The 23,761-nt window shown below is 38.0% G+C and overlaps 1 protein-coding gene across 7 annotated transcripts in view; it reads right to left on the bottom strand.

Moving 5' to 3' along the window:
* The window catches only part of CDK19 (cyclin dependent kinase 19), a 134,870-nt gene that overhangs the window by 98,406 nt on the left and 12,703 nt on the right, over positions 1–23,761 (bottom strand). Inside the window, exon 2 of one of the 7 annotated variants that reach the window (XM_080664214.1) lies at positions 18,788–18,849. The exons of the other annotated variants lie outside the window; for them this stretch is intronic. The gene's annotated coding sequence lies outside the window, so the exon portion shown is untranslated. The remainder of the gene's footprint in view (positions 1–18,787; positions 18,850–23,761) is intronic. 7 annotated transcript variants of the gene reach the window in all.

The raw sequence follows: 23,761 nt of genomic DNA, 5'->3' as shown, positions 1-23,761 counted from the left end.
ATGTTTACCATTTACTACTGAGAATTACACAAATTATACCATATAAAAATATTCATATATCTAGACATATGTTGAGGTAATATAACTAATGAAAAGCAGTTGTGTTAAGATGGAGAAAGTTATGTTAATTAGCTTTAGTACTAACATTATGTTGTCTTTTAAGTAAGAATTGAAGGAACAAAGAAAAGAGCCAAAATAATTTGACACTCAGAAAATAGTCACCTACTAAAACAATCTTTAGTATTTTCAAAGTGCTAACTTAGGTATGTTTTCAAGAGCAAAGTAAAAAACATGGAAAGCTTAAGTGATCATTTTTCCTTTTTCTCTGTCCTGTTTCCTCCAAACATAAAACTAGACTTTCAAACTACTCAGAAGCCACTAAGAAGTACAAGCAGCAGGTGACTGAATGTCATTAAAGCCAAAAGTCCCCCCCACCTACAATAGAGGGTATCCCCAAAAAATGTACACACACTTTGAATAATTAATTATAAAGGCAGTGCTTATTAAAATACATTTCATTTTCAAAATTAAGCTATCAGCTGTTACAGTGTATATGCATTTTGGGGGAACACCCTGTATATGTGTGGGTATGTGAGAGCCCTTGTGCCTGAGAACTTAACACAGTGCTTACAATGTAAAGTTCATAATTTAATAATTAAATTAACTAGTAGGCATCTATTACAGAATATTTAAATATAATAAATTATAAAAATAAAATTTTATAAGCTTTCTGAAAAAATTTTAATTTGAAAGCATAATTTTTTAAAACAAGTATTTCAATACTCAGTTTCCCTAAATAAAGTCTTCCAGAAGCTCATGTAATTGCACAGTTTTATTTTTAATACTGTAAAGAATATTACACAATCTGGATAGGTTATTGTTGCTATGGAAACTATAAAATTTTTGCAGTGAATCAAAAAGTACAAAATTAACACATCACATTAATGACTTTAGAATTTTACATTGAGGCTATCAAAGGCATTTGAAAGCTTGAGCAGAACAGACTGAAGTATAAGCTTCTTATTCTGAATTATGTGGATAGGAACTAGAAACAAACCCAGTAATTATTTCACTTAATATATTTAAATATAACTTCCATCTGTTAAATTAATAAAATACTCCAAGGTCTGCAAACTTAAGAATTATTTGTAACTTTCAGATTGAGAATCCAAGTACATATATCATTACCATTTCTCTTGCATGTTAACTGTCAGGTAGTAAGTGATGATATGGCCCCTCTGAGGTTCACCATATGAACAAGTGGCAGAATCCCAGGGGGCATATGGGACCCACTTTCACCATGGTACTATGTTAATGCCAATCTTTGGTCACATGCCACAAGGCCCACAAATATTTCAATGACTAGCACACGGGGCAGGGAAACTTTACTGCTCTCAATCCATGTGAGTGACCCTCTCCAGGAATTCCTTCAAATGGAATTGGCAAGTCATCCCCATAGCTTATATGTCTCAGGCACATATAATATTAAATGCCATAGTATAATTTGTTCTTTTACATAATAAGGCTGAAAAGAGGTGAACCTTACCTATACTGTTATGATGGTCTGGCTTATACAGGCAGCTCAGTTCTTTCTTAAAGCTATTTTATTTCTAAATAAAAGTAGTTTATTGATTACTATAGTAAAGACAGACAAAGCAATTACAAAGCCTTCAGGTAAACTGCTTTCTAAATTTTAGGGCATATTAGATACTATGCTAAGTTAGAGCACCTACATATTGAAAATAATCAAAGTAGTTTACTAAATAAATACAGGAGAACTAAAAATATATAAATTTGTACTATAAACATAGATATATTTAGCATAGAATTTTTTTTTAATTTAATGACATTTCTCCTATATGTTAGTAATGTGTAGCAAAACCATGAAGGTTTCACTCTCAACAGTCACAAAGAAAGTGTTTGTTCAACAGGAACATTATGTAACAACAAAATAAAAAAAATAAATTTGGCAGACACTGTGATCCTATTACTTTTTCCCTCTGAGACACTATGTTCTGAAAAACTCTTGGTGCAAGCAATTCTATAGATAGAAGAAAAAATAAGAAGCACATAGTTGTGCAAATTGTAGAGATCATTGCCTTAAAATTTCTACCAGACTCAGTAGTAATATTTAAATGTAATTCAGGGAAGAATTGTTCAAGCTAAAGAAACAAGTTCAGTAGGAACATGTCTTAAATGAAATCTTAGGAACTGGTTTAATGAAAAAAGTAAGTCTTATACCTTTCAATAACGTACAAACTTGGTGACCAGCCTCCAGTCACTTTTAGCAAGGTGAAGCACCATGCAGCAGCCTGTATGCACAAGTATGGTTAAGGTCTGGCCAAAACTCCATTTGTTATCATCATAACTAAACAGATCCAGGGCTTGTTTTTGGCTCCTATCAATAACACCATAAGGTGTTCAGATCAGCTCTACGCCATTTTTGGTCCCAAGAAACTTTGACAGACAAAAATCTAGAAGTATCTTTTTTAAAAAAAGATGAGGGAATTCAAGCTTAAGCAAGGCTGAGAGAAAATTTTTAGTCTTCAAACTAATAGGGTTAAAATCCATTTTTGTTTCTAAGGAAAACAGAAGTTCCTTACAAACTTATTTTACATCAACCAACAAACAAACACTGAGTAAATAGTTCATGCCCCAACACTATGCCAAACTCTAAGGGTAAACAAAATTAGACTACCCTGGATAGCAGAGTTCAAAATCCAGCTGAAAGAGATTCTGGGTGAGTGGGAAATATAGACAAATAACTGATATGACTCCCTCTGCACTCAAGAGGTATGCATAACAGGAACAGAAAGAATGAAACTAATATTTCTTTCAGAGCTTTAAGAAAGGAAATTAACTACATGAGTAATGCCTTTAAGAGAACAGTTTCCAGAGAGAAGGGATAAGGAGATACAGAATTCCAGGCAGAAATGTAGCATGAGAAAAATAAAAGGCATCTTCAGAAAACCACTGGTATTTAGTATGGCTGGCAGCTGGGGACATGATGACAAGAGGCAAGAAATGAAAATAGAAAAGTAAAGGGAATGGACCATGTGAGCTAGCAAAGAAGCTTATACTTCATATGTAAACAATGTGGAGCCAGAGGTTTTTAGAACAGAGAAGGTACATTAACAGATCTTTGCTCAGAAGGATAACTGTGATGGTAGACAAAATATTTGGTAGGTTGCATCAAATCTTCAGATTAGAAAAGATGAAGGAGATTAGAATAGTGACAGAGGAGAACAAATATGGATTTCAAACAGCATTTGAATCAGAACTGACAGATTTGATAACCAATTTGATTTTGTAGATCAAAGAAAGATTCCGAAGACAGATAAAGTTTCTACTTTGTCTAATTGTGCAAATGATAACACCATTAACCAGAGAAATGATGATGTGAATTAAAAAAATGGAGACCAGATAATATGAGTCTATTCTAAAGGCAACGAAAGTTATATATGAAGATTAATCTTAGTAGGAAGAACTGAAATTAGAAGTGTGAAAAACTAATTAATTAGGAGGTTACTGTAAATGTAAGAAGGTGAGAACCTGGATTAGTGTAATAGAAAGTTAGCTCCAAAAGGGGCTAAGACAACCTCCTCATTTTAAAGATGAAGAAGCTAGGCCAGCAGCTAGAAGCAGAGTTGAGACAAAATCTTCTAATTCCAAGTACAACATTCTCCATAACAAAGTGGTAACAGTAAGACTAGAGAAAAGACAGAACACTTGTGACAGTAATTTTTAAGGAGGAATTCGCAGGACCAAATGAATAAATAATGGTTAAGATGATTGGATCAGGTTAAGTATGAGGTACTGAGCTTGGCTGATGGGGAAGATGTATCATTGAGAACAAGAGTTGGGTCAGATCTCAGAATATTCTTCAACTCATGATTCTTTTACATAGGAAAAATTTTCAACCCAAAATGAAAATATCTGATAAGTTCCAAGAGGAGATATCCTAAAGATGTTTCTTCAGGGCCTATCATAGTAGTTTCAGATTGAAAGGCCTTGAGCCTACATGAGATATTGGATTAGAGTAGTGGTCGGCAAACCGCGGCTCGCTCTGTTGACTGAGTTTGCCGACCACTGGACTAGACTAAATGTTACCGTGTAGTTGGAAGCTGTGAGGATTAGGCAATTGTGACATATTGTGTGCAAAGAGGTAAAGGGTAGTATATGACAGTGGTAGGCAAACTCATTAGTCAACAGAGCGGCAAACCGCGGCTCGCCGACCACTGGATTAGAAGCAGCAGCACATAGATGACTTTTTTGGTGCACAGGAAAAAACTTGAGACAAGAGAGAAACCAAGATGGCGGCATAGGTAAACACCTAAACTGCTGCCTTGCACAACAATTTCAAAACTACAACTAAAACACAAAAAAGACATCATCCAGAAACACAGGAAGGCTGGCTGAGTGGAAATTCTACAACTAGAAGGAAAGAAAAAAGCACACTGAGACTCAGAGGAGCTGCAGGAGGCAGAGGTACTGAGACGCGCACGCGGAAAGGACTGGCAACTGAGTGCGCGGCTGGCTTTCTCAAGCAGGAGGGAGACAAAAGCTCCCGGCTGCGCTGAACTCCAGTTCCGGGCGAGACTCTGGGGACCCAGAATCATATGGCGTGAAACTGGACTGTATGGCAGTGGGCGGAACTCGAAGGCGGCTTTCTCTCAGAGGTGCTTGCAATGATTACCAAGGGACACTGAGACACAGGGGCCTATTAGGGCAGGGCTGACGGGAAACCAATGCTGTCTGCTCCGCCCTGAGACTCCGCCCCATCCAAGCTGAGCAGAGAGGCTTTTGCAAGTCTTCTCCCATAAGGGTGTCTCCAGCACAGAAGTTCTCCCAGTGTAGACACAGCTGATCCTCACAGCCAATTGGCCTAGAGGTCAATTCCTCCCAGTGATACCAACAACAATCAAGGCTTAACTACAAGACTGTTCTCACAGCCCGCAAAGGGGTGCACCAACAGTGTCCACCTCAGGTAACTGGGGAGGCTGAGCCACTGGGCCCTATAGGACACCTACCACACAAAGCCACTCTATCAACTCAGGGAAGCAGCCAAAATGCGGAGACAAAGAAACAGAACACAAATGAAAGAAATGGAGGAAAGCAAACGACTGGATATAGAGTTCAAAACCACGGTTATAAGGTTTTTCAAGAATTTTCTAGAAAAGGACGATAAATTTAGCGAGACCCTCGAGGATATGAAAAAGGACCAACTAGAAATTAAGCATACACTGACTGAAATAAAAAATAATATACAGAGACCTAACAGCAGACTAGAGGACTGCAAAAATCAAGTCAAAGACTTGAAATACAAAGAAGCAAAAAACACTCAACTGGAAAAGCAAAAAGAAAAAAGAATCCAAAAATATGAACATAGTGTAAGGAGCCTCTGGGACAACTTCAAGCGTACCAACATCCGAATTATGGGGGTGCCAGAAGAAGAGAGAGAGCAAGATACTGAAAACCTATTTGAAGAAATAATAACCGAAAACTTCCCCCACCTGGTGAAAGAAATAGACTTATAAGTCCAGGAAGCGCACAGAACCCCAAACAAAAGGAATCCAAAGAGGACCACACCAAGACACATCATAATTAAAATGCCAAGAGCAAAAGACAAAGGGAGAATATTAAAAGCAGCAAGAGAAAAAACAGTTAATTACCTACAAGGGAGCACCCATATGACTGTCAGCTGATTTCTCAACAGAAACTATGCAGGCCAGAAGGGAGTGGCAAGAAATATTCAAAGTGATGAACAGCAAGAACCTACAACCAAGATTACTCTACCCAGCAAAGCTATCATTCAGAACTGAAGGGCAGATAAAGAGCTTCACAGATAAAAAAAAGCTAAAAAAGTTCACCACCACCAAACTAGTATTATATGAAATGCTGAAAGGTATTCTTTAAGAAGAGGAAGAAGAAGAAAAAGGTAAAGATAAAAATTATGAACAACAAATACATATCTATCAACAAGTGAATCTAGCCGAAGCCGGTTTGGCTCAGTGGATAGAGTGTCGGCCTGTGGACTGAAGGGTCCCGGGTTCAATTCCGGTCAATGGCATGTACCTTGGTTGCAGGCACATCCCCAGTGGGAGGTGTGCAGGAGGCAGCTGATCGATGTTTCTCTCTCATCGATGTTTCTAGCTCTCTATCCCTCTCCCTTCCTCTCTGTAAAATATCAATAAAATATTAAAAAAAAACAAGTGAATCTAAAAATCAAGTGAATAAAAAAATCTGATGAACAGAATAAACTGGTGAATATAATAGAATCGGGGCATAGAAAGGGAATGGACTGACAATTCTCGGGGGGAAAGGGGTGTGGGGGGTGCGGGAAGAGACTGGACAAAAATCGTACACCTATGGATGAGGACAATGGGGGGGGGGAGTAAGGACAGAGGGTGGAAACCAGGTGGAGGGGAGCTTTGGGGGGAAAAAGAGGAACAATTGTAATAATCTGAACAATAAAGATTTATTAAATTAAAAAATTAAAACTTGAGACGAGGAAAGGAGACAAAGAGAGGAAAGAAGAGATGAAAGAACCATTTCTAAGCACTTTTCTCACACAAACAATTCTATGAATTCACCCTTCAGGTTTTCTTTTCAAAAGTGTAAAAGTAAAATTCCAATAATTAAATCATCAGAATAACAGTATCCAAGATTGTACAGTATGACCAGTTTGTATAACCATGTGTTACCAGTAAGACATTCTTCAAATATGACACCTGAGTCTTGCCAACAACTTTTTTTCTTCAAGAAAAAATTTATGTTGGCATAAATCAATGTTATATCCCTTTTCTTTAATATGTGATGATTTGGCTTAGCTGATTAAGAGACTTCCACATCACACACAGAAAATAAGGAATAAAAATTTGGAAAAACAAAACTCAAAAAAGATTAGTTTTACATTGGTGTCATCATTCAATATCATAAACTCAATATTCACACAGCCTGGTAGTAATGATTCCTTACTTGGGAACTCTTTCTTTATTATGTAATACCATAACATTTTAAAATTTTTTATCATGAAATTTTCCCAGAATAAACTAACAAATGACAGCCTGGCCAGTGTTGCGCAGTGGTTGGTGCATTGGCCCGTGGACGGAAGGGTCCTGCGTTCAATTCCGGTCAAGGGCACATACCTCAGTTGCAAGTTCCCCGACACTAGTTGGGGTGTGTGCAAGAGGCAACCAATCGATGTGTCTCTCTCACATGGATGTTTCTCTCTGTATCTCCCTTTCCCTTCCACTCCCTTTAAAAATCAATGGAAAAATATCCTTGGTGAGTTTTAACCAGAAAAATAAAAACAGCTATAAAAGTTTCTGTATGTTATTTAGGAGTTAACAAAGTGCCTTGCAAATAGTAGAAACTCAACTATTGTTGAATTGAAATAAACTTATTAGTCTTTTTTAAATGATTTTAGAAAGAGAGGAAGGGAGAGAGAGAAACATCGATTTGTTGTTCCACTTATTTATGCATTCATTGATTGATTCTTGTATGTGCCCTGTAGAGAGCAAACCTGAAACCTTGCATATAAAAAGAGAAATTAATAATCAAGATGTCAAGAGCAATACTTAATACTTAAATATATAGTTTTTCACCATACTATTGAACGTTCTGCCAAAGCTAGACCACTAAGAAATCTTCTTTTGATAAAATTTAGGTTTTGCATGTTTTTCATAGCTGATCTTAACTTTGTGACAACACAGAATGTGACACTGTGATATTATAAGAAATATATATTTCAATCTTCCTCCACGGTTCCTGGCTCACAGCTCCTAAAACCCCTGTTATTTCTTAAGTGATGAGAGCATAGGAGTATCTTTTACCATAATATATCATTTTTGTTCCTGGAATAGCTCCAGAAGGATAAATGAAAAAAAGTTATTTTATTCATAACAAGCCCCTTTCAACCACACCTGAGTTTTGGAAAGTCCCTAGATAACCAGTGGACAGGTGGCTGGTTGTCAGGGAAACATATCAGGTGATTTCAACTTTCAGCCCTTCCCATCCCCAAGAGGGGTACTAGTGGTTGAATTAATTACCAATGGTCACAATTTAATCAATCATGCCTACATATTGAATACGCCATTAAAATCCCTAAAGTACAGAGTTCAGAGAGCATTTAGGTTGGTGAATCAGAACACGTCCACTTGCCGGAAGGGCAGCACACCCTAAAACTTCATAGGGATAAAAGTTCCTGTGCTTGGGACCCTTCCAGGTATAGGCCCAGCCCTATGTATCCTTCATGTGGCTGTTCATTTTTATCCTTTATATATTCTTTGTAATAAACCAGTAATCTAGTAAGTAAACTGTTTTCCTGAGTTGTGAGGCATTCTAATAAAGATTGAATCTGAGGAGGGAGTCATGGGAACTTCTGATTTGAAGCCAAGTCGGAAAGAAGGTGGGACAACTAACTTGGGGACCCAACACTTGTGCCTGGCATCTGAAGTGGGGTTAGGGGACAATCGTGTGGGACTGGGCTCTTAACCTGTGGAGTCTGTACCAACTCCAAGAAATTAGTGTCAAAACTGATTTAAACTGTAGGATACCCAGCTAGTGTCAGAGAATTAGTCAGTATCGGGAAAAAAACACATTATCTGGTATCAGAAGTGTTCTGGGGAATGTTGGATGTAAGGGAAGTTGTGAATAGAGAAGCAGAACTTTCTCTTTCAGAAAATCTAGTTCCTAATACTATAGTAAGTACCCTTACCAGAACCCAAACCATTTGAACCATTATAATCCACAATTTCTTAAATAAACTTGAAGGAAAAAAAGTGAATTCCTTCAAAGAACTTTACTTGAAATTTCAATCAACATAGCACATAAATCATAAAGTAAAAAGTCAGCTATTAGCTATTAAGAATTACTTTTCTTCTAAAAGTTTCCATATAGACTGACCTGAATTAGTCTGTATAAAAATTCAGGTAAACCTAATGTTGTTAAGTGGTCCATTTCTTAGGAATGTCAACCTAAGATCAAATTCTAATCACTAGAAAGCTAAAAAACAAGAATTTAGGAAAATAAAGCTACTGCCCATCCAATAATAATGAGCCAATCAATTCATAATTTACGAGAAAAACAGTATTTTTTCTTTTAATATTGAATCATCTTTAAAACATAAAAATACTATCCATATCACAACACATTTATAAGAGTTATTAATAACAGTTACATTTATATATTACTTAGTACGAAGCAGGCATCATTCTAACAGCCTCAATTACATGAACTCTTTTAATTCTCATAACATACTGTGAAGCACGTACTTTTACTACCCCCATTGTACAGATGAGGCCACTGAGCAGAGAGGTTAAGAAACTCACTACAGATCACCCAGTTAGTTAAGTGGAAGTCTGGCTCCAGAGTTTGGTGCTTTTAATCACCAGTTTCATTTCTTTATATTCCTCTTCTGGGAAAAGGGAATAGCATGTGTCAAGGCTCAGAGATAAAAGAGCAAAATGCATGTGAAGTTCAGTAAGGCTGGCTTAGAATAGAGGAAAGTAAGTTAAAATTGAAGAAGAAGGAGGCAGGACCAAATCAAGCAGAACAGGTAAGTCCACAGTAAAAACAAACTGGACTTCCTTTCAAGGAATAAAGGATTTTAAAAACTCTGTGCTTTTGTGAATAGTTTGGAAGTGAAGAGGACAGAGGGAGACTTAAGAGGTAGTTAAGAGGTCTTTGCAGTAATTTAAGAGATGATTACAATCTAAATTAGGATGGTGGCAGAGGGATGGCTCTGAAATATCATTAGGAAACAGTATCAACTGAACATGTGGTTAAGAAACAAGAGAAAGAAAAGCAAGAATGATTCTGTTTCTGGCTTGGATAACTGGGTGACCATGGTGCAGAGTTAAGAAAGAAAAGAAAAAGAAAAAAGACTGGGGAAGTTTCAGAAAAACTGAAGCTGAGAGTACTGTGGTGTTGTCTAAATGGGGATGTCCGAAAGGCATTTTGATGAATTTGTACTTAGAAGGAAGATATGAACGAGAGATAGAGATGTCAAAATATTTAGAAATTGAAAATATAAGAATAGAGGAGAGAACAGAACTCAAGGACATCATTTAAGAAAAAGGATACCACAGTATTAATAATGTATACTACATTATCTCATGCTTTAACACTGCTAAGTGGCTTCCAATTATTTCACTCTGGTCTCCCCACTAAGTTCACTGAAAGCTGTTATGCCTCCTACTAGAGGCCCGGTGCATGAAATTCATGCATGGGGGGGGGGGGGTTGTCCCAGTAGGATCGGGCCTAAACGAGCAGTCGGACATCCCTCTCAGAATCCAGGACTGCTGGCTCCCAACTGCTCGCCTGCCTGCCTTCCTGATTGCCCCTAACTGCTTCTGCCTGCCAGCCTGATCACCCCCTAACCACTCCCCTGCCAGCCTGATTGATGCCTAACTGCTCCCCTGCCAGCCTGATTGCCCCTAACTGCCCTCCCCTGCCAGCCTGGTCCCCCCCAACTGCCCTCCCCTGCAGGCCTGGTCCCCCCAAACTGCTCTCCCCTGCCAACCTGGTCACCCCTAACTGCCCTCCCCTGCCAGCCTCATTGCCCTTAACTGCCCTCCCCTGCAGGCCTGGTCACCCCTAACTGCCCTCCCCTGTAGGCCTGGTCCCCCCCCAACTTCCCTCTTCTGCAGGCCTGGTCCCCCCTGCAACTACTCTCCCCTGCGGGCCTTGGTCCCCCCCAACTGCCCTTCCCTGCTGGCCTGGTCACCCCCAACTTCCCTCCTCTGCCCGCCTGGTCACCCCTAACTGCCCTCCCCTGCAGGCTTGATTGCCCCCAACTGCCCTCCCTTGCAGGCCTGGTCCCTCCCAAGTGCCCTCCCCTGCTGGCCATGTTGTGGCAGCCATCTTGTGTTCACATGGGGGCAGCCATCTTGTGTGTTGGAGTGATGGTCAATTTGCATATTACTCTTTTATTATATAGGATAGACCTTTGCAATTCCACAACTTTTAGAATATTAATGACTGTCTGAGGTACTTAACCAACTGAGATATGGAGAACAGATAAATACAATATTTTTGATTTTAGGAAAATCCTTTTATTAAGATCCTTTGATCTTCCATTTTTTTCTCTGGGCTTTCGCTCTCTCTGTACTTGTTGCACTAATTGCTCTAACCCAGCAGACAACTGATAATATAGGAGTTATGTAATGGTTCAGTGATCTACTCTCTCATACTCAACACCTAATAGCAAATTAATTTAAGAGGAAAACAGAGGAGAGTGGTACTCATTTAAAATAAAAGACAAAATTTGTCCTATAGCATTTTACTACTATGATATAAATTTTATTATAGTTTTATATTATACTGTCAAATCATAAAATACTTGCTGTTTTGGCTCTCAGTCTTTTCCACACTCACTGATGTCCCTGATCTCTCAAATTGTACCCTTTTCCCCTTCCTCCCTTCCTCTCTTCCTTCCAGACAACGTCAAGCTTCGAGAAATTTATGAACACTCTAGCCTAAGGCCAAACCTCTCTTCTCTGCATTCTCCAAGCACATCTCTATACTATACACATGACATTCATCCCATACCACTTTGTATGGTAACTTTTCTATAGTGTGTGATTTAAAGAGCTTAGGGCATGGAATCATACATCTATTATACTAAGTCACAGAGCTAATAAGTTATACCCACGTTACCAGTTTTTGCATATGCAAGTTGGAAATAATAATTCTAACACAACAGAATCGTTTTAATGATAAATGAGATCACATAACTAAGTTACCTAGCACAGTGTCAGCACCCACTTCATGCTCAATGTCAGTTCCTACATCAAAACTATAAACTTTTCTTAAACGAGTATGATAGAAATCTGTGACTAGATACTTCAATTAGAACATTCATGAAGGACACAAGAATATGACTTTTTAGCAAACAGATAATCCGCAAAAAATTTGAACATGAAATGTGAAATTCACATTTCCTATATGGATAATAAGTTTCTATCATTATCATGTATGTCTTTATAGACATCACAATACCTTGCAACTAACAATCAAATATTTGGCCAATTCATGGATTAGAGGGCTGATGTTATTATCTGCCTTTTCTAATAAAATAGAGGTTGAGTGAGAGTCTAGAATTAGTTTGTTATTCAATATATACTTATGCATCTAGAACACTACGAGGGTTGCAATAATATACTGAGGTATATACTAGCATAGTGTTTACCCTACTGGAGTTCACAAGAGTGTAGAGGAACTTAGTCATGTGCATAGTTACTAAATATAAGGCATTATATGAAACGTGCCTGAATCCCAATTTAAAATATTTTTATCACCATCAATTTAATCCTATCTGTCTCACAGAAGTTTAGGTGAGGGAAAGGGGCTGGGAAGAGAGAAGGAGTCCTCCTCGGACATGATATGAGTACTACTTTACATCTTTTATACTACTAATTAGGGTAATCTATTGAGATTATCATACTTCATAAAGAGAAACTAGATGGTTTCTCCACTAAGATCAGGCAAATGTCTGTTGTCACCACTCCTATTCAACCTCATACTGGAAGTCCTAGCTAATACAATAAAATAAGAAAAGGAAATAAGTATGCCAATTGAGAAGGGGGGCAAAACTGTTTTTGTTCACAAATGATATGATTGTCTTTGGAGAAAATCCCAAATAATCAACAAGAAACTCCTAGAACAAGAAAACAATTATAGTAAGGTTGTAAAATACAACTTTAATATACAAAAGTCAATCTTGATCTGTGTTAAACTAATTAAGTCGGCTGGCCTCACCCTGCCAAGTCCCTAAGACCCCACCTCATCACAAAGGTGGGTCCACAGACCCCAGGCGGGTATTGGCTGACCTTGGTATGCAAAGAAACTTTTGCAGAGTGGCCTAGACACACCACTGGTATATAGTTTAAATCTGTATCAAACTGGTGAACACCACTGGCCCCTACCTGGTGACTCGCTGAAAACCTACCTTATGCAATTTCCATACTTACTGCCAGAGTCTCTTCCAGTGACTAAGCCTAATAGACAGCCAACAGATGGTGGCAGATCTCGAGGTGCCTTGGGCCTTTTGCTGACCTGTCCCTGGACTCAGTGTGGTGGAAGCCAGCCTTGGTATGCAGCCTGCACCGCCCCCCCTCCCCCACAGGTGCACCCAGGACCAGCAGAGGCAACCAAGAACTGTGGCTCACTTTGTAGCTCCAAACAGGTAGCCAGAGCTAGTCACAGGCAGCATCTGACAATAATCTGCACCAAAGGCCCTCCTAAGAGGCCCCAGAACCAAAACACCACAGGGCAGACTTCAGACCACATCAGAACATGACCTAACTGGCACCACAAATGGCACACCCAAATTGAGATCTCAGCAGGCACCAGACACTGCTGGGGCAAATTCCACTTTTTGGGGTCAACCCCCCTGCGCAGCAGCTCATACACTGTTATAGGGTTCATCCTCATAGTCAGCCAGCCTGAAGGTCAACATCACCCACAGATGGGCCAACAGTAATCAAGGCTCAATTACAACAGGAGAGCTCCCATATCTACACAGGGACATTCCTGGAGCACCTAGCTCAAGTGATCAGGGAGACTGCACCACTGACCCTATAGGACACCCACTACAAAAGACCATCCTACCAAGAGTGGGAGACATAGCAGATATACCTAACCCACAGAAACAAATATGGAGAGGCAGCCAAAATGGGCAGACAAAGAAAGATGCCCCAAATGAAAGAATAAGAAAAATCTCCAGAAAAAGAACTAAATTAAATGGAGGCAAGCAATCTATGGTTATAAGGATGCTCAAGGAACTTAGGGGAAGAATAGATGATCTCAGTGAGAACCTCCACAAAGAGATAGTAAGCAAAAAAGAGGACATAGAAACCATAAAAAAGAACTAGTCAGAAATTAAGAACCCAGTATCTATAAAGAACACTTAGAAGGAATCAACAGCAGGTTAGATGAAGCAGAGGATCAAATCACCAATTTTGAAGAGAGAATAACAGAAAATGCTATCAAAGCAGAAAAAAGAAAAAAATGTTAAAAAATAAGAATAGTTTCAAGGACCTCTGGGACAACATCAAGCATAACAACATCTGCATCACTGGGGTATCAGAGGGGGAAGGAAGAGAGCAAGGAACTAAGAACCTATTAGAAGAAATGACTGAAAACATCCCTACACTTGTCAAGGAAAAAGACACACAAGACCAGGAAGCATAGAGAGCAAGACACATCATAATTAAGATGGCAAAGGTTAAAGACAAAAAGAGAATCTTAAAAGCAGCAACAGAAAAAGTTAGTTACCTACAAGGAAGCTCCCATAAGACTGCCAGCTGATTTCTCAACAGAAACATTTCAGGACAGAAGGGATTGGCATAAAATATTCAAAGGGACAAAAAGCAAGGAGCTACAACTAAGACGAGACCCAGAAAGACTATCATTTAAAACTGAAGGAGGAAAAACAAAAACTGAAGGAGAAGCACACAACTTCCCAGGCAAGAAATACCACCAAACCAGTATTACAAGAAATGTTAAAAGGGACTTCTTTAAGAAGAAAGAAAAGTAAAAAGAAAACATAATTATAAGGAATATATAATAACAGTAAATATAATATACACCTATCAATAATCACTTCAAAGGTAAATGCATTAGCTTGGCTGGTGTAGCTCGGTGGTTGAGCAGTGATATATGAACCAGGAGGTTATGGTCTGATTCCTGGTCAAGGCACATGCTCAATCCCCAGTGCGGGGAGGCTTGTGGAAGGCAGCCAATCAATGATTCTCTCTCATCATTGATGTTACTGTCTCTCCCTCCCTCTTCCTCTCTCAAACAATAAAGATATAGATAGATATATATTTTTTAAATAAAGGTAAATGAATTAAATGTTCCAATCAAAAGACATGGTGGCTCAGTTGATTGGAACGTCATTCAGTGCACCAAAAGGTTGAAAGTTCAATTCCTGGTCAGGGCACATCCTGGGTTGTGGGTTCGATCCCTGGTCAGGGCGTGTGCTAGAGGCAACCAATCGATGTTTCTCTCTCTCCCTTCCTCTCTCTCTCCCCCACCCCCTTTCCTCTCTCTAAAACATCAGTAGAAACATCCTTGGATGCGGATTAAGGGGGGGGGGAGGGCATAGGATTGCTAAATGGAAAACAACACCCATATATATGCAGTCTACAAGAGACCCACTTAAGAATGAAAGACACACACAGAGACTGAAAGTAATGGGATGGACAGACAAAATAGACTTTACAACAAAGGATATAATAGACAAAGAAGAACATTACATAATGATAAAGGGATCAATCCAACAAGGGGATATAACTTTTATAAATATTTATGCACCCAACATAGGAGCACCTAAATATATAAAGCAATCTTGATGAACATAAAGGCAGGGAGGAACAATAATACGGTCATAGTAGGGGATTTTAACACTCCATTGACATCAATGGATAGATCTTCCAGACAGATCAAAAAGGAAATAGCAGTCTTAAATGACACACTGGACCGGATGGATTTAATTGAAATTTTCAGAGCAAGTCACCCCAAACAAAATTGAAACAGACTCACAGACACCGAGAACAGACTGATGGCTGCTAGAGGGGAGAGGGGTTAGGAAGCTGGGTGAAAAAAGTGAAGGGATTAAGAAGTACAAATTGAATTAGCTTGGTCGGTGTAGCTCGGTCCCCATTACAAAATAGTCACAGGGACATAAGGTACAGCACAGGGAATATAGTCAATAGTACTGAAGTGACTATGAGTGGTGCCAGGTGGGTGCTGGAAGTGTTGGGGGAACACTTTGTGGAGTGTATGGTTGTCTAGCCACTGTGCTGTGTGCCTGAAATTAATGCAAAGTAATACTGAATGTAAGCTGTAATTGAAAAATAAAATTTATAAAAGAATGAATCTCTGCAAAAGACACTTCCAAGAGACTAAAAAGATAAGCTACAAATTGGGAGAAAACATTTGCAAAACATATATCTGTTAAAAGACCTGCATCCAAAATACTTGATTTAATATTGTTAAAACTCAACAATAAGACAAAAGACCCAATTTAAAAATGGACAATATGGGGCGGGGGGGAGGGGGGTGAGAAATGGTGATGGAAAAATAAAACAAAATAAGTGGGCAAAAGATCTGAACAGACATCTCACTAAAGATATGCAGATGGCATGCATATGAAAAGATACTCAACATCATGTCATTAGAGGGTTACAAGTTAAACAACAATGAGACACCATACACATCTACTTTAACAGCCACAATCCAGGACACTGCCACATCAAATGCTGAGAAGGATATGGAGCAATAAGAAAACTCATTCATTGCTGGTGGGAATGCAAAAAGGCAAGTCACTTTGGAAGGAAGTTTGGCAGTTTCTTATAAAACTAAACATACTCTTACCATACAATCCAGAAATTGCACTCCTTGGTATTTACCCAAATGAACTGAAAACTTATACCCACACAAAATCTGCACACAAATGTTTATAGCAGCTTTATTCATTAATTGCCCAAACTTGGAACAACCAAGGTATCTTTGAGTAGGTGAATGGATAATAACCATGGAATGTTATTCAGTGCTAAAAAGAAATGGGCTATCAAGGTATGAAAAGGCATGGAGGAAACTTAAATGCTTATTACAAAATGAAAGAAGCTAATCTGAAAAGGCTATATGATTACAACTATGACATTGTGGAAAAGTTGTAAAAACACTATAGAGCCAGAGAGAGATTAGTGGTTGTCAGAAGGAGGGAGCCTGTGATGAATGGGTGGAGCACAGGGTATGTTTAGGGCAATAAAGCTATTCTGTATGACATTGTAATGGTGGGTACATGCCATTATACATTTGTCAAACCCACAAAAATGCAACACTAAGAGTGAATCTTAAGGTAAACTATGGATCTCAGTTAATTAATAATGTTAAGAATATTAGCTCATCAATTGTAGCAAATGTGCCACATTAAAGCAAGATATTAATCATAGGGATGTGGGAGGAGGGATGACTCTGTACTTTCCACTCAAACCTAAAACTGCTCTAAAAAATAAAGTCCAGCCCTAACCGGTTTGGCTCAGTGGATAGAGTGCCAGCCTGCAGACTCAAGGGTCCCAGGTTCGATTCTGGTCAAGGGCATGTACCTTGGTTGCAGGCACATCCCCAGTAGGGGGTGTGCAGGAGGCAGCTGATTGATGTTTCTAATTCTCTCTCCCTCTCCCTTCCTCTCTATAAAAAAATCAATAAAATATATTAAAAAAATAAAAAATAAAGTCCATTATGTTTTTTAAAATACTTTTAAACCATTCATTTCATCAATCTTTCTCACAGAAGTAGGGAGATGAGGACCCAGAGAGCAGTCTTCCTATGCCTTAATATGGGTAGTAGTTTACACATCTTTATACTATTGATTAGAATTATCAATTGAGATTCTCAATTGGCAACAAAATACACCACACTCATATTAGCTAAACAAATATAATACTGAATAATTCAACAGTGGTGAAAATAACCAACTAGCCTGAAAGTGAAATATAAAAAGGCCTTTCAAGAAATTACTTTCAATCTATTATTGGTAAATATCCTCGAAATGGCTATTGAAAAAAGTAAAAGAAAGGAGAAACAGCTTAAGAGGTAAAATTGTAGCTAACCTCAATAAATACCTAAAAATCATCTACTCCCTCTAGTTTAAAAAGTAGCTTCTCTTAATAGGAGGAAAGGAAAAGAAATAGTGAAACACAGTTGATAATAAAATGGAGTGGTCCTGCTTGGGGCACATAGTAGAAATTTAATAAATATGTACTATCCTAATTTCACATAAGGTGCACACTTAAATATAAGGTATAATGCACAGCCATTTACTTGATATCAAAACACATACAATTTCCAGAAAAAATAAGAAAACATTCCTCTAATTCCCATTCAGAATCTAACAACTAGCCATATTATTAACTTTATGTCTAAGATTACAACTTTGTTAGCTGCTATAGTTCTTTAAAAAAAAAAAAAAAAAAAAAAAAAAAAAAAAACACTATTCAGGTATCACCTGAAAGAAGTTCATAAATGGTTTCATAAATTCACAGAAAGCGGTATCTATATTATTTGGCACAGAAATGGAAAAATATTTCTATTTTTTGTAAAAAATCAAAGAAACATTACCCAAAGAAGCATTATGTCACATTATTTTCTTAAAAAGTAACTCATTAAGAAGGTTTTTATAAAAACATATTTTACAAGTATGTGGGATGTGTTTGTTTCTCTACTGAAACAAGAATTAACTTGAGAGAAGAGCATATTAACAAGTTCTGAAGAGAGAGAGGTAATTAGCATATTGGAAACTAACATTTTTGGCACATGGGACCTATAGCAAGAACGTCTATCCTCCAGTAATGAGTCATACACTAGGCTGCCTTTCTATATATTGTAGAAGCAATATTTCAGCAAAAGGAGCAGCAGGGAAGAATGCAACATATGAATAATAACTTGGACAACTTCCCAGGAAGAAATCATAGTGAAGTTAGGTCTGAGAAAGTTAGATAACATTTACTACAAATTACACTAACATTATCTTTTCTTAATCACTCTTACTCTTTAGTTAACAGCAGAGAGGAAGTTTTCCTTTCTTTAATAGAATTTAGTAATATAGAATAAGATTATACAGATATTAGCTTGGTTTTAATTTTTGTAAAAGTAAATTACCTAATGAATCATTCTAAATTATTTTATGATGACATTTGTGAAAAGTTCTCACCTGTCACATACCCACCCCAGCACACACACACAATGACACCAGAAGGCAAACACTCTGCTTTACCTTCTGCTGAAAAGTCTGCAACCTCCAACGCTTGAGGTCCATACACGAAGCCCTCCTGGAATCTATGAACACAGCAGAGGCAAAAGGCAGAGAAGTTTATGTAGATTTAAAGTTACACTGCCCAAAACATAAAATGCCAAATGACTATCACAAGTCTACATATCTGCCAAGGAAATCGGATTTTAGCTTTGACGATGAGCAAATCAACAATATGTTTGAGAGTTCATTATATATTATGCAGCTAATTATATGGAAAAAAAGTTGAGCCTTAACTAATTTATATTCTCACCAACAGAAGTGATTTACACTATGAGAAATGCTAACAGACCAACTATGTATAAATTCATATATGCTGAAAGTAACAATTTAATCTTTAAAAGTATATGAAGGAGGCGATACATATATGAGAAATATAAAAGAAATTAAATGGAAAAATATACTTTACAAAATGAAAGTTACCTACAATTCAAGGTACATTCTTTCTTAGGACCAGAGAGTGTTGGGAATATAAGAGAAAAACAATTGGAAACAGACCTGGAAATGGACAAAAGCAGAGGGAAGAAGGGAAAAGTAGAACTGTAAAGACAGTCTAATGCCAAGATTTAATTTAAGTCTAACAATATTGTTGAAATGAGCAAGGTATACTACATATGCTGAGCAGCATGGGGGAAATCTACCTTGTTCCAATATTATAAAATAAATATAAGTATGAAACTTGAAAAGCTTTTCAGAGCACATTCATGTAAAAAAATTAAGGATTTAACCAGGTAAAATATTTAGATCTCAGATTTCATCTCTTCCTTTTCTGATGACAAAAATAAAAGATTACAAAATACAGCTGGTATGTAAAAAAAGAAATCAGATAATTTTTAGTAGCTCTTAAATTTAAGAGGGGCAGATAATCTTTATGTAATATTTAGAAATCCTTGAAAATAAAATCAAATTAGGAAAGAAGGAACAAAGCATTATCTTAAAACATGATGGTATGTCAAGAAAGAAATATACTATTATTATACATTAGCCCCTAAGTCAGGTGGCTTGAGTTCAAGTTCCAGCTAAATCACCTAACAGCTTTGTGACATCAGGCATGTCTCTTAACCTCTCATTATAACCAGAAGTTGTTCAATGAGAACTTTATCATCTCTCAGATTTATACTGAATAGCAAATAAAATAAGGTATTAAAAAATCACGGAATGTTGTATTTTGCAAAAATTTAAATCAGTGCATTTGATTTAAACTAACAATTTGAAAGTTAACTAAGAAATAGAGGGAATACAGTGTGCCAAGCTAAGGAATTTGGGTTACTGTGTAGGGAAGGAAGCTCAAAGAAGCAAAGCAAAAAGGCAGAGTTTACCAAAAGAGCCTAGAGTAGTCATCAGTGCTAAATGACAACCAGAAGGTCACAGTCCCCAAGAGATAGTTTTATCATAATACTAATTTAGCAATTTGCCCAGCACTATCTATCTCAAATGTATCTTCTCTTAATTCCCAAAACAACCTTATAGGTTACCCTCCTCTAAGGCAAAGCTTGTGACATTCTAAGCTAAGATCTGAGACACAGTAACTATTTGTATATTGCATAAATTTCTAAAAACCAAAGACAAAGATCCCACCCAATAAATTAATAATGGCAGCAAAGGCTTATATAGGATGTATGATGTGCCAGACAGTTTTAACAGCTCTACAGGTATTAACTGATTTATAACTCTTGAGATAGGTACTATTATTATCCTCATTTTACAAATAAAGAAACTAAGACACAGGAAGCTTAAGAAACTTTTGATCCCAGTCTGGCTGGCATGGCTCAGTGGTTGAGCATCAACCTATGAACTAAGAGGTCATGGTTCGATTCCCAGTCAGGGGGTTGCAGGCTCAGTCCCCAGTAGGGGACATGCAGGAAGCAGCTGGTCCATGATTCTCTCTCATTAATGATGTTTCTAACTCTCTCTCCCTCTCCCTTCCTCTCTGAAATCAATAAAAATATAGATAAATAATTTTTTAAAAATAAAAAATAAATAGCCCAGCCAGTGTGGCTCAGTGGTTGAGCATCGGTCCATGAACCAAGGTTGCAGGCTCAATCCCCTGTAGGGGCGTGCAGGAGGCAGCCAATCGATGTTTCTCTCTCATCAATGTTTCCATCTCTTTACCCCTCTGCCTTCCTCTCTCTAAAATCAATAAAAACATATCTAAAAAGAAGAAACTTGGCTAAATGCACATAGCCAGAGGTGGCAGACCTGCAATACAAACACAGACTGTCTACTTCTAGAGCCACACTTTTAGTCACTATATCATCTAGTCTATAGAATTAAAATCACACAAACCAAGTACTTATCTATATGTAAGAAATCAAACAATTATAAATGGTTTTAAGTATTCAAGCACAGTATATATTTTTTCTTTAGCATGTGCAATATTTGACCTGACAAAAGTCAAATTCAAATGACTGTTTTACAAAATGTTTTTCTCACCACATATTTAGGATATCTCAGATGAATAACTACATCCATAAGAGGTTAGTTAAAATAGTAATAATAATAGAGTCTAAACAAGAAAGTCATTCTAGGGGGAAAATTAATTGAATGCTATGACTACTGTCCTTATCCAGATCTTCTCAAACCTCAAAAGAAATATATTACTACTAGTAGCCCTGTGCACGAATCTGTGCGCCAGTAGGTCGCTGCTGCCCTCCTGTAGCTCTCCACCTGCTGCCCCGCCCTCCTGTAGCTCTCCCCCCCCCCACCCTCCCTTGCTGCCCTGCCCCCTCCTGTAGCTCTCCACTGCCCGCTTGTAGTTCGCTGCCCCACCCTCCTGCAGATCCATGATCAGGTTGTTTTATGCGGTTGGTCGTTACGCCTCAGGGCGTAGCGGATAATTAGCATATTCCTCTCTTATTATATAGGATGATAGCATAGGTATGTTCAGGCAACTCTATAAGAGGTCCATGAATGGATATAACATAAAACCAAACAAGTGCCATGAAATAGAGGCACAAAGCATTTTAGTTAGAATAAAAAATGTCCCAACAGTGAGGATTTGGTAGGTATATTTAATGCAAAGAACCACCAAAAAAAAAAAAAAAAAGAGTATAAAATTCCCTTCTATGGGAATATTTAAAAATACAGAATTTTTTATCTATCTGGAAGTTGATGTTTAATCCTATTTGAAAGCAAGAGAGGTTAGTGTTAGTGACCTAAGTCTTCCTCACCCAGGAATGAATGTCTTAGTCCTACAACCCCCAGCCATTAACCAATCATCCTTTAGTTACCTGGAAACTGAAGGTCCTTCACTGTGTCCCAGAACTCAGTCTATGCCAATACAGACAGCATTATTGAGAAGATAACACAGAACAGGGTTTTCACAATGAGAATTCTATAGCCCTATTCCCAATGGTGAGAAACACAGCAGAACTCTATGAAAGCAAGATCGTTCTCAGAGGCCCTTACTTCAGAGTCAAGGAACTTCTGCCAATAACTTGCCCAAGTGCCTCCTTCACCCCACCCCAATCCCAATTCCTCAGAATAAAAATTTCCAACAAGAACTCTGTGAAATACAAGAGCTAATGCTTACATACACACCAAAACAGAAGCAACTTCTCAAAGGAAGATGCTATCCTTAACTAATTAAAGGAAGAAACAATTAGTAAGAGAAAGGGGCATGATAAAATAGCTCTTATCTAGCAAAACAGAATTAAATTACTTTTACCCTCCCCCTCTAAATAAGCCTTGAAAAATAAAAGAAGAAAACAATAAAAGATACATTTTCCATTCTGGCATTATGCAGTTGGTAAACTATTTTTCCTTTTTATGTCATCTCAAGTGAGCCTACAATTTGGTCCCAGCTTCTGGGAAATCAACTCACAACTACCATCCTGGCCTCTTCTCTCGGATGTCCTTCACCCCACTCGTCCAAGTAGTCACTGAATCCTATCTTTCTCCTAAATATTCCTTGAACTTTTCATCCCAGCCTTCCTACTTTTCTACTCCCACAACTGCCGCTAAGAAACAGGTCCTCCACTTCTCACCTGGACCTCTCCCATAGCCTTCCTGCTTCCATTCTCATCCCCCTCTTGTCCTCTCCACTATCCACAATGCTGCAAAACTGATCATGACAGTCCCCTCTATGAGGCTACACACCAAACTGTTAGCAGTGGTTATTTCTAGTGAATGCCTACATTTTTGTATTACTTGTTTGCACTTTACAAGCATGTGTCCCTTTTACACTTACAAAAAAAAAGTGCCCTGGCCAGTCTGGCTCAGTGGATAGAGCGTCAGCCTACGGACTCAAGGGTCCCAGGTTCTATTTCGGTCAAGGGCATGTACCTTGGTTGTGGGCACATACCCAGTAGGGAGTGTGCAGGAGGCAGCTGATCTATGTTTCTCTCTCATCAATGTTTCTAACTCTCTATCCCTCTCCCTTCCTCTCTGTAAAAATATCAATAAAATATATATTTTTAAAAAGTTTATTATTTCCATTTTGCGAACTATTGGGACTCCTTTCCATTTAAAATCTATTACTATATTCCACTTCTCCATCAGATTAAAGTCCAAATTCTTTAACCAGGCATGTAATGATCATACTCGGCCTTGCTCAAATGTATTTCCAACCTCCACCTTAAGTACTTACTCTAGCCATCCTGAATTACTTGCTGTGCATTTCTTTATATACATTTTGTTTCCCTTGGGTAGAATAGAGATACAACAATAATCTTGAGTCTGTCCGTAATAATCAACCTGCCTTCCATTAATAGTTATACTAAATCATTAATCTAAGAAGAATAAAGAATAAATATACCCCATCTCTTCGTTTTTCAAATTATAAGAGAAAGTTTATTTTAAAAGTTAGAGGTAGTAGAAGTGAGCCAACTGGGCTGCATGGGCCCAGGAAACAAGTTATAAAAGCAAAAGAAGGGCCCTTGGAGTTTAGGAAAGAGAAAGGCAAAGGAAGGCAATGTAGAGGGGTGGGGGGAGAGGAGG

This window comes from Plecotus auritus (genome assembly GCF_963455305.1).
Source record: "Plecotus auritus genome assembly, chromosome: 4".
NCBI classification, from domain to species: Eukaryota; Metazoa; Chordata; class Mammalia; order Chiroptera; family Vespertilionidae; genus Plecotus; species Plecotus auritus.
This window is presented reverse-complemented; position numbering and strand designations above follow the sequence as displayed.